The sequence below is a fragment of the Sinohyriopsis cumingii genome, chromosome 7 (genome assembly GCF_028554795.1).
Source record: "Sinohyriopsis cumingii isolate HCF-2022 chromosome 7, ASM2855479v2, whole genome shotgun sequence".
In the NCBI taxonomy this organism is placed as follows: domain Eukaryota; kingdom Metazoa; phylum Mollusca; class Bivalvia; order Unionida; family Unionidae; genus Sinohyriopsis; species Sinohyriopsis cumingii.
Genome location: NC_142967.1, coordinates 22968009 through 22977708, shown reverse-complemented (window position 1 = coordinate 22977708; position 9700 = coordinate 22968009).

Below are 9700 nucleotides of genomic sequence, written 5' to 3'. Positions count from 1 at the left end.
AAGGTACCGCGGTGACAAGACGGTCAAAGCATTTCTAATTATTTGTAATCATTGATGATGGTCTTTCTTTAAACTGGGCAATATTAATGAATTGTTACCCTTTATTTCCACGCCGGATATAAATTCTGAAACTCTGTAAATGTGACATTTACTATCATTCGACCACAACGTTCAATTATTGATCCAAACCGTAAAGGTTTAAACTACGATGATATCTCAGCTGTCATTACAGGACTGCAAACTGTCCCAGTTTTAGATCAAAATTTTGATAAACTTGCAAAATTGAAGTCAGCTGCGCAGTGGTGTGCTATACTTCCGCTGAATAATCATCAATTATACGAGTGCTGAGAAATACAAAACTAATTATGACCTTCTACCTGGAGAAAGTCTTTTGTGTTCCACCTGCAATTACTTGTTTGGTTTTGTCATCTAAAAAGGATAAAGCTATTACCGTGGCCTAGTATAGCTACTAAAATGTATACTGATCTTATCAACACCCTTTTCGGTTCCGGGGTCATATGCGACTTCCCAGCAGATGAAAACTGCTCTTATAAACATATCCAATTTTTGCCCTGAAATCATGTGTTGTCTTCCAGTCGATAAGTACTGGACTTATCAACACCCTTTTTGGTCCTGGGGTCATGTGTTTCCTCCAGCGGATGTATACTGCTCTTAGCAACGCACTTTTTAATCCTGATATCATTATTTGTGGCCCAATGCTTTTCGTTCTGAAATGTTCCATGTCCCGTCTCACAGTGCTTTTCCTTTTCAAAATCTGTTCTGTCAATCTCTGCCTCCAGTATATGTCCCATTTCCAATGGGATTAATAAATATTATTTACTTAACTTACCATCTTAACCCCATAGTATATTTACTGCTGAACTTGAAGAAAATGGATGAGAACATGGCAGTTCAAATACTTTTTCTGATAGGATGATATGGGGAAAGAAAAAAGGGTGGGGATTACCTTCCTACCAGTACTCGGATGTATTACTTTTGTATTGGTTCATATATTAATTAAACAAGATGAAGATAAAGTGGCACTGTCCAGCCGTGGTGTAAAACCAACTCAAATGCTAATTACGTTACCGACTGTGTTTTACATTAATGATTTAAATATTGATTAAAAGACCGTAAAGAAACTACCACCTCTTTAATTTTTCAGAACAAAGGTGACACAATGCTTAATTTTTGTTGTGATCCAAGGAAAGGAAATGTGACACACTGCTTAATTTCTGTTGTGATTTAAGGAAAAGAAATGCACAACACTGCTCAATTGATGTAGTGATCCAATAAAGGAAATGCGACACATAAGAAAATGCGACACATTGCTTTCTTGTAGTGATCTAAGGAAAGGAAATGTGAAACATTGCTTGATTGACACATTGCTTAATTCTAACAGTGATTCAAGGAATGGAAATGTAAAATGCTGTTCACTTTACCTGGGAGGAGCTGTGATTGTTTTCTATCCGAACAAATTTGTTTCCGAATATTATGATGGGTATAATAAGTTCTTTTTCCTTCTAATATCACAACAATAGTTGGGCTCGTGATAAACAGTTTTAGAACTATTTGGGATTTAATTCATAATACTGTAAGTTCATTTGAAATTTTCACTTTGTATTATAAGGAAATAAATTTATTTTGACTTCTACAAAACTTGTTTGTTTTCGCTCTTTTCTGTATACTGTTGACCTCACAATTGTTGCTGTCACTACCTTTGGGTGACAACATACGAAACATCTGTTTCATAATTTGTCGATGGAAGATACATAAAAAACGTTTCAAGACAATTACATTACATGTTTTTAGACACCCTTATTAAAATGCCCAATTTTTTGTGTTTGTCTATTTATCATGTTTTAAAATCAAATTATTACAGGTTTGGTTAAGAAGGACGTCCTGCTATACATTAATAGAACGAATTTGTGACATCAGGTATGGAGGTTCCATGATTTCCCACATTTTAATAAGAGCTACTGAATTGCTTATCAGTTGTCAGCTCTCTGGATGTAATATTAATGACGAGGTTTACATATACGTAAGCTGAGAATTTAGATTTGAAAAGATCTGAAAACTAGATATATTAAATGTTTGAAGACGTAAAATGAAACAAAATATATGTAGTCTACTATACTAGTCCTATGAAAAAGCTTTAGACAAAATTTGACAAGTGACTGTTGTGGCAATCGGTTTTACACACTTTACATTTTAAGAGACGAGGCAAAAATTTCATAATGGAATGTGACAAAATTTGACCAATGGTAGCCAAATAAACCGTTCGTTGCAAATCTCTTTCACATGAACGACACTAAATATACCATGCGCTTGAACACATGTTCAAGGTAATACTAATTTGGTAAAAACTACGCTTTACTATATATCACGACTACAATGTTTGGTTTTAGAGAGACGTATTAGATCACTTTTATTATTATTGACGCAGTTCCTCTAGCTAAAAGATGCCTTCATTAAATGGAGTTTGTGTTCTTTGGATAACTCCTCTTAGAACATGCTTACTTTGGAAGGAATTGGAGGAACAGGAGAGAAGAATAAACAGATGAGTTGAATACAAGGACAGGTGGAAAGCTATCTCACACTACTAATCAAATGATGCAATAGGCTATCACAGGGTCGAGCAGAAGGAGAGTACCTAGGAAATTTTAATCATTTGACTATTGAATTGTCATGAAATTGTTATTTGATCAATTTTCACTTTTTGTATATTCAATCATTTAACAGTTGGCATTGCTGATTGGGGGCTTGAAACTTTACATCTATCTTTCACCAATTTAATTTCCATCCAAAATATAGCCTGGGTGGGACTTCTGTAATAATTTAAATAGAATATTGGGAACACCCCACCCCAACCATAACACACCTTCCACAGTGGCGGCATAACAACACCCCACGCCACGCTTTCAAAGGACTAATTTTCAGCAATTTGATCTGCCACAGCTTTTATAATACTGAATAACGAATTGAATCAAGATTTATGAACATTTCAAACCAGCATTAGGAAAATTCACTGATGGTGCTAATTTTAGTTGATTATATTGAAATTGGATCTACTGCACCTACTGGATGAAATAGCCTGGTAACCTTTTTTCTATAGGGGGTAAAATAGATTTGACAGGTGATATTGTTGGATGTTAAGTTAAAACGGAGAATTTGTCTTCCATGAATTAGAAGTTCAACCTTCTTATTATCCGTTTACACCTCTGATTTCAAGACACACAGAGATAATAGCAGTGGAAAGAGAAGATGGAGAGATCTTATATACAGACTTCAAAGGTCCTACGTACAGTTAAATTAAGTTGAAAAAAATAAAATAAAAGAACTTCTTTTCGCGTGTATAAAAATTAAGAGCTTGAATATGCAATTAAATTTTGATTCATTGATTGATCGATGGAACAATTAGTTGGCTGATTGAAGGCTGTTGTGTGAAAGTATATGAAGTCAGTTCGTACACTTGAATGTGTCAACATATCACCCATATGAGAATAAAAAAGGAAGCTCCGATAAACAGCGCTTATAATGTTACAATGACAAGTACGTTTGTATCAAGCTTTCAAACAGTGAGGAATACGGGAGAGGGATGACAGAAGGAGAATCTTGGAAAGACAAGTTGGAATAACGGGAATGAAGTGTCGGGAAGCAAACGATTATTATCCAAAATAGGTGGACAATATTCTTTCGGAAGGTTGGTGGAATGCACCTCGTGGCTGTAAACGTTAGAGTGATATCGTCAAAACATATGGTTACAGAAAAGGTTCTTAAAAAACAATGTTAACAAATGAAAGAATAAAGAAATCTGTAATAATAGTAACTGCATTACAGTCTTGACTCAGTATGCAATGAAACATGAACTCGACATTCAATCCTCCGTGAGAATGATCAAACCATAAACTTCTTTTATGTGATTAAAGTTGTATTTTATTTTATGTTGAGTTTATTCCCGTATCGACATTATATCCACGACTGGAAATATTAATTCACCTTCGATGGTGGTATTTATTTCACGTGAAGCGTTTTGCTCCAAAGTCAACAGGCATCAAGTATGAGAAGTTCAGTTTTAAACATCTACCGACTGGTCTAATTTTATTGAGAACCGATAAATACTAATTTTTATTAATTAAGCGAGCCATTTCAAAATAGCAAATTTCTTTATCTTTCAGTAAAAATTGTAGGGCAAATCGTACTATAAAAGACAAAGAAAAAGCACAAAAATACTAAAGTCTTACAAGATTATTTTTAAATGATTATATGATTAATCATTGATGTTTCTAGTTTATATGTATATATATATATATATATATATATATATATATATATATATATATATATATATATATATATATATACGCTTTTTGACACACAAACATAGTTTAGGTTAATGGTCAGAACAAGAGTAGATGCATGTAACGAAAGTTGTTAAGGAGTTAAAAAAAAAAGTGTTCAATCGATTTTGGAAACGAAATCTTTGTTGTACTGCAAAGGTTTCGTTTAAAATCTACACCTGAAGACTGTACCAAATAAAGTTACTAATGCGTACTAGTGCAATGACATTTTGAAACAACCGCTCCAGTCGCTTAGTAGTTGGAGCGTCCTCCTAGGATGCGGGAGGTCGTGGGTTTGATCCCCTTACAAAAATGGTACTAACCGCTACCTCGCTTGGCGTTCAGCATTAAGAGGTAAGTGTTATGACTGGTCGGCCTGGTGTCAGGATAATGTGACTGGGTGGGACATCATGCTACATGTCTGCGACATGATGCCCCAGTGCAAGACATCACTATAAACTGCCACACTGCAGGCATCATAGCTATATGACTGAAAATTGTTAAAGCTACGTTAAAAATCCAAATCTCTCTCTCTCTCTCTCTCTCTCTCTCTCACACACACACACACACACATTTTGAAACTCCAGCCTTTCTGTAATCTCTCTATACCATTTATTGCTAAAAGAGCTGGTTCCCTTTTAGCTGAATTTCAAGTGTCATTGTGCCCATATTTTACTATTAAAATGCCAGTTTTCGGAAAACCAATAAAAGCATTTAGAAATCTGATTCTTAAGGGGAAGTTCAAGTGCCTTTTGAAAACTCGAAGTTGGTGGCCCATTTAACAAACAAAAAGAATCATTTAGAAAAAAGCATTTAGAAATCTGATTAACAAAGGGAAGTTCAAGTGCCTTTTGAAAACTCGAAGTTGGTGGCCCATTTAACAAACAGATAGAATCGTTATTACAATTCAGTTCAGTTAAGATGGAGACTTGTATATTTTAGCTCTTGATCAAAAACTGAGAAATTTGATTCTCTCAATTCAGAAAGAACGAGTTAAGTCTTACCTGAAAGTATGCATGTACAACACCTGACTCATCCAACACATTACCGATTTCTTCAATCAAACTGGACTTTAATTACGACTATTTTCTCATATAAAACATAAAAAATATATACCATATTAGACTCTAAAATAACAATGTGTATATGGAAAGATATGATCTTGTGAGGAATATTAGAGATATCCTTTAAATAAATGCGTTGGTCGGATCTATCAGTTTCCACCTGAAAATATAAACAGATAGGTTGGTCGTATCTGTAATTTTTGTATTCGTATATAAGCAGATACGTTGGTCGCATCTATCAGTTTCCACCTGAATATATAAACAGATAGGTTGGTCGTATCTGTAATGTGTGTCTTCGTATACAAAACAGATACGTTGGTCTCTTTTACCAGCAGAGATAATCTTCAGTTTCCATCTGAATATATAAACAGATAGGTTGGTCGTATCTGCAATTTTTTTAGTCGTATATAAACAGATACGTTGGTCGCATCTGTCAGTTTCTTCTAGGAGATGTAAAATGAAACGTTGATCGCATCTGTCAGTTTTCCGTGGGATATATAGGCGAATACGTTAGTCTCATTTATCAATTTCCTCTATGACATATAAACATATACGTTGGTCGCATCTGTCAGTTTTCCGTGGAAAATATAAACAGGTACGTTGGTCGCATCTATCAGTTTCCTCTAAGATATATTTCCTCTAGGTCGCATCTGTCAGTTTTCCGTGGGATATATAGGCAAATACGTTGGTCGCATCTATCATTCATATATATATATATATATATATATATATATATATATATATATATATATATATATATATATATATATATATATATGTCGCATCTATCATTCATATATATATATATATATATATATATATATATATATATATATATATATTCAGCACTCTCCATGTATGTGTAATACTGACATGCTGCTGACTGTTATACAAACACTCAAGAAGCAAGTGTGTAAGATGCAAAAACAGAGAAACCTTTGACTACCAGCAGACGTTCACAAACCATTGGTCTTAAACCTATTTCTCTAAGTAAAAGTGTACAGACACCTGAAGTATTGCCAAAAGAAAACCCAATGCAATTTTCCAACTCTGTCACAGACTCAGCCAGAACTGACAAAGTTAACAGTAATAAAGCACCATACAGACTACCTACATCAATACAAAGTAAACATAATAATTTGCCTTCTACCAGCAGAGATAATATCCTCCTTATTGGTAGTTCCATTTTACATGGCATTAACAACAGAGGGCTGAGGCACTGTGTTGAAAGCATGCCATTTCAGGTGCCGAAATACAGACAATACTGGAAGATAGAAAAAATATATGATTTCTCCAAGTTTACTAAAATAGTCCTCTATGTTGGAGGGAACAATGCCAGTGAAAGGACTGATCTAAAACTTTTTGAAGAACTATATGACCAGTTACTTACATCCGTAAGCAAAATCAAAGCTGTCATGTTGCATTGTATGAAATTGCCCCCAGGGGAGATTGTGATGTGTTAGATATCAATAAGGTCATCCGAAGACTGGCAAGTGAATGGAAGTGTGATATTGTTTACAATTACATGAGTCTCCTGGATTAAGAGGGACAAGTGGTGCAACATTTATTTGGAAAAAGAGATAATATCCACCTGTCTACCAAAGGGGTGGAAAAGCTGGCAAAAAATAAAAATGCAGTCATTCGTGTTGTCCGGTCTTACCGCCATATTACAAACTTCATCCGTCCCTATAAACCCAATGTAGGTCAAAACAGCATCAGACAATATGTTCAGCCATATCAATACAGTCAGTACACTTTGGGGATGTGATTATTCTGGTGGGATCACACATTCAGCAAGGGAATACAGGCACAGACAGCCAATACAATGACATCAGTGTGGTAGCTTTGGACACAAAGCCAAAACACACTAGATTTATGGAATAAGAAAAGGGCAATGATGCCACCGTAACTCCACAGGAAGACTCTACTCAGCAGGGTGACCAATATGTATATCAAGGACTGTCATATGCACCATGCATCCATTGTCAAAACAGATTTGATCCCCTTGCTGATGGATGTTCTGAATGTGGAAACTTACCAGTTAGTTGTACATATTCAAATAGTTCCGATTTATACAATGATTATAAAAGTAGAAAAATGCAGCTGTAGAAAAACTAATATTTTATACAGTAATGATAGTTGTAATGATGATCACTGTGAACACAGTTTTTAATATTTTTAATGTCTCCTTGAGTGCCTCTAATGGCATTGATATTAATCTAATGAATTTAGGAGTTTCTAGTTAAGGTTTACACATAGGTCATTTAAATATTTAGGGTTTTCGTGGAAAGATTGATCAAGTGAAGTTACTGCTAACCTCTCCAAATAATAATATCCATTTATTTGGACTCTTGGAAACAATGTTAACAGAAAATCAGGATGAAAATTTCTTGTATATCAATGGATATGAAAAACCTTATCGAAAGGATATGAAAACAGGCGGTGGTTGGCTCCTTGTGTATGTTAGAACTGGTATTATTTGTAAAAGACGGGAAGACCTAGAAATACAGGAAATAAAATCCATTTGGCTACAGATCACTCCAGAAAAAAGCTAAGCCCTATTTAATAGGTTTTGTGTACAGACCCCAATCATCACATCCTGATTGGTGTGAATATTTTGAACTTCAAGTAGATAACATTTTAAATGAAGAGAAAGAATTTTACATTCTAGGCGATATAAATAGAGACCTTCTCAATGATCAAATAAAAGGGAATTGGATGAATTTTATTGCTTCATTAGGTATGGAGCAACTTGTAAATGAACCCACCAGTGAAGCACCTACCTCTAAAACACTTATAGATCATATTTATACCAATATAAAAGAAAATGTTTTGGAAGTAACGGTTCCAAAGATTGGTATAAGTGACGACTTTGCAATTTTTCTAAAACGTAAAGTCAATGGCAAATCAACGGAAAATAGTATCCATAAATCCATTACTTATAGATCTTTTCAAAACTTTGATACTGTTAAATTCCTAGAAGATCTGAAACAGATGCCATGGAATACAGTCCAAATCTTTGAAGATATTGATGATGTTTTAGATACTTGGGCAGATCTGTTCATCAGTATAGTGAACAAACATGCCCCTTTAAAAACACACGTGATAAAGAAAGACCACCAGCCAGGCTGGATCTCCCTAGAAATTTTAGAAGCAATAAAGCAAAGAGACCAACTAAAATCAGTAGGAAATCAAACTGAATATAGAGTTTGGAGGAATAAAGTTAATAAAATGATACGTCAAGCCAAACAAGCACACTACAAAAAAGTGATGGATGAAAACCAAAATAACCCGAAAGCTATCTGGAAAGTATTTTCAGGGTTTGGTGCAGGCAAATGTAAAAGTAAAACTGAAATTGTACCCCTCAATCATGATGGCATTTACACTGATAATCCAACTGACATTTTTAACAACTTTTTTGTTCGAATTGCTGAAAAACTTAAAGAACCTAGAACTTCATCTGATCATCTGGAGCTCAAACATTTTTGTGCTAAAAAAAAACTACCAAACTATATAAAGTTTGAAATTCCTGAAATGAGTCCAGAATTTGTGTTGAAATATATTTAAATAATGGATGATTGTAAAGCTACAGGACTTGATATGATTGGACCAAGGCTACTAAAGGTTGCTGCACCTGCAATTGTAGAGATTGTATCTTTCATTTGCAAGGAAAGTATTAGGTCTAATAAATTCCCACAAACATATAAAACTGTCATGGTTATACCATTGCATAAAGCAGGAACAAAAGATGATGTAAATAACTACAGACCCATCTCTATCCTTCCTTGTCTCTCCAAACTACTAGAAAAACATGTACATGATTCTTTTTTCAACTATTTGAACACTTATGATCTTATTCATGATAATCAGTCTTTCGTCAGAATCACTCCTGTGAAACTGCACTTGTATCGTTGATTGATAATGGCTGAAAGCATTACATCAAGGAGAAATGGTAGGCACTATTATGGTTGATTTTCATGAAGCTTTTGATCTTGTAGACCATGAACATTTGCTTGAAAAACTAAATTTCTATAAATGCAGTGAAAACTTTCTAACCTGGTTTACTTGTTACTTAACCGATAGAGTGCAAAAAGTATCTTTGAATGGTCAACTTTCTGAAAGTAAAAATATTAATTGTTGAGTAACACATGGCTATATCTTTGGACCTCTGTTATTCATTCTATTTATCTTCGATTTACCTCTTAAGACTGGAACTTCATTTTCTTCCACTGACCTCTATGCAGATGATACTACGCTGTCTGCGATGGGAAAAAACAAAACGGTACTTGAAAATAA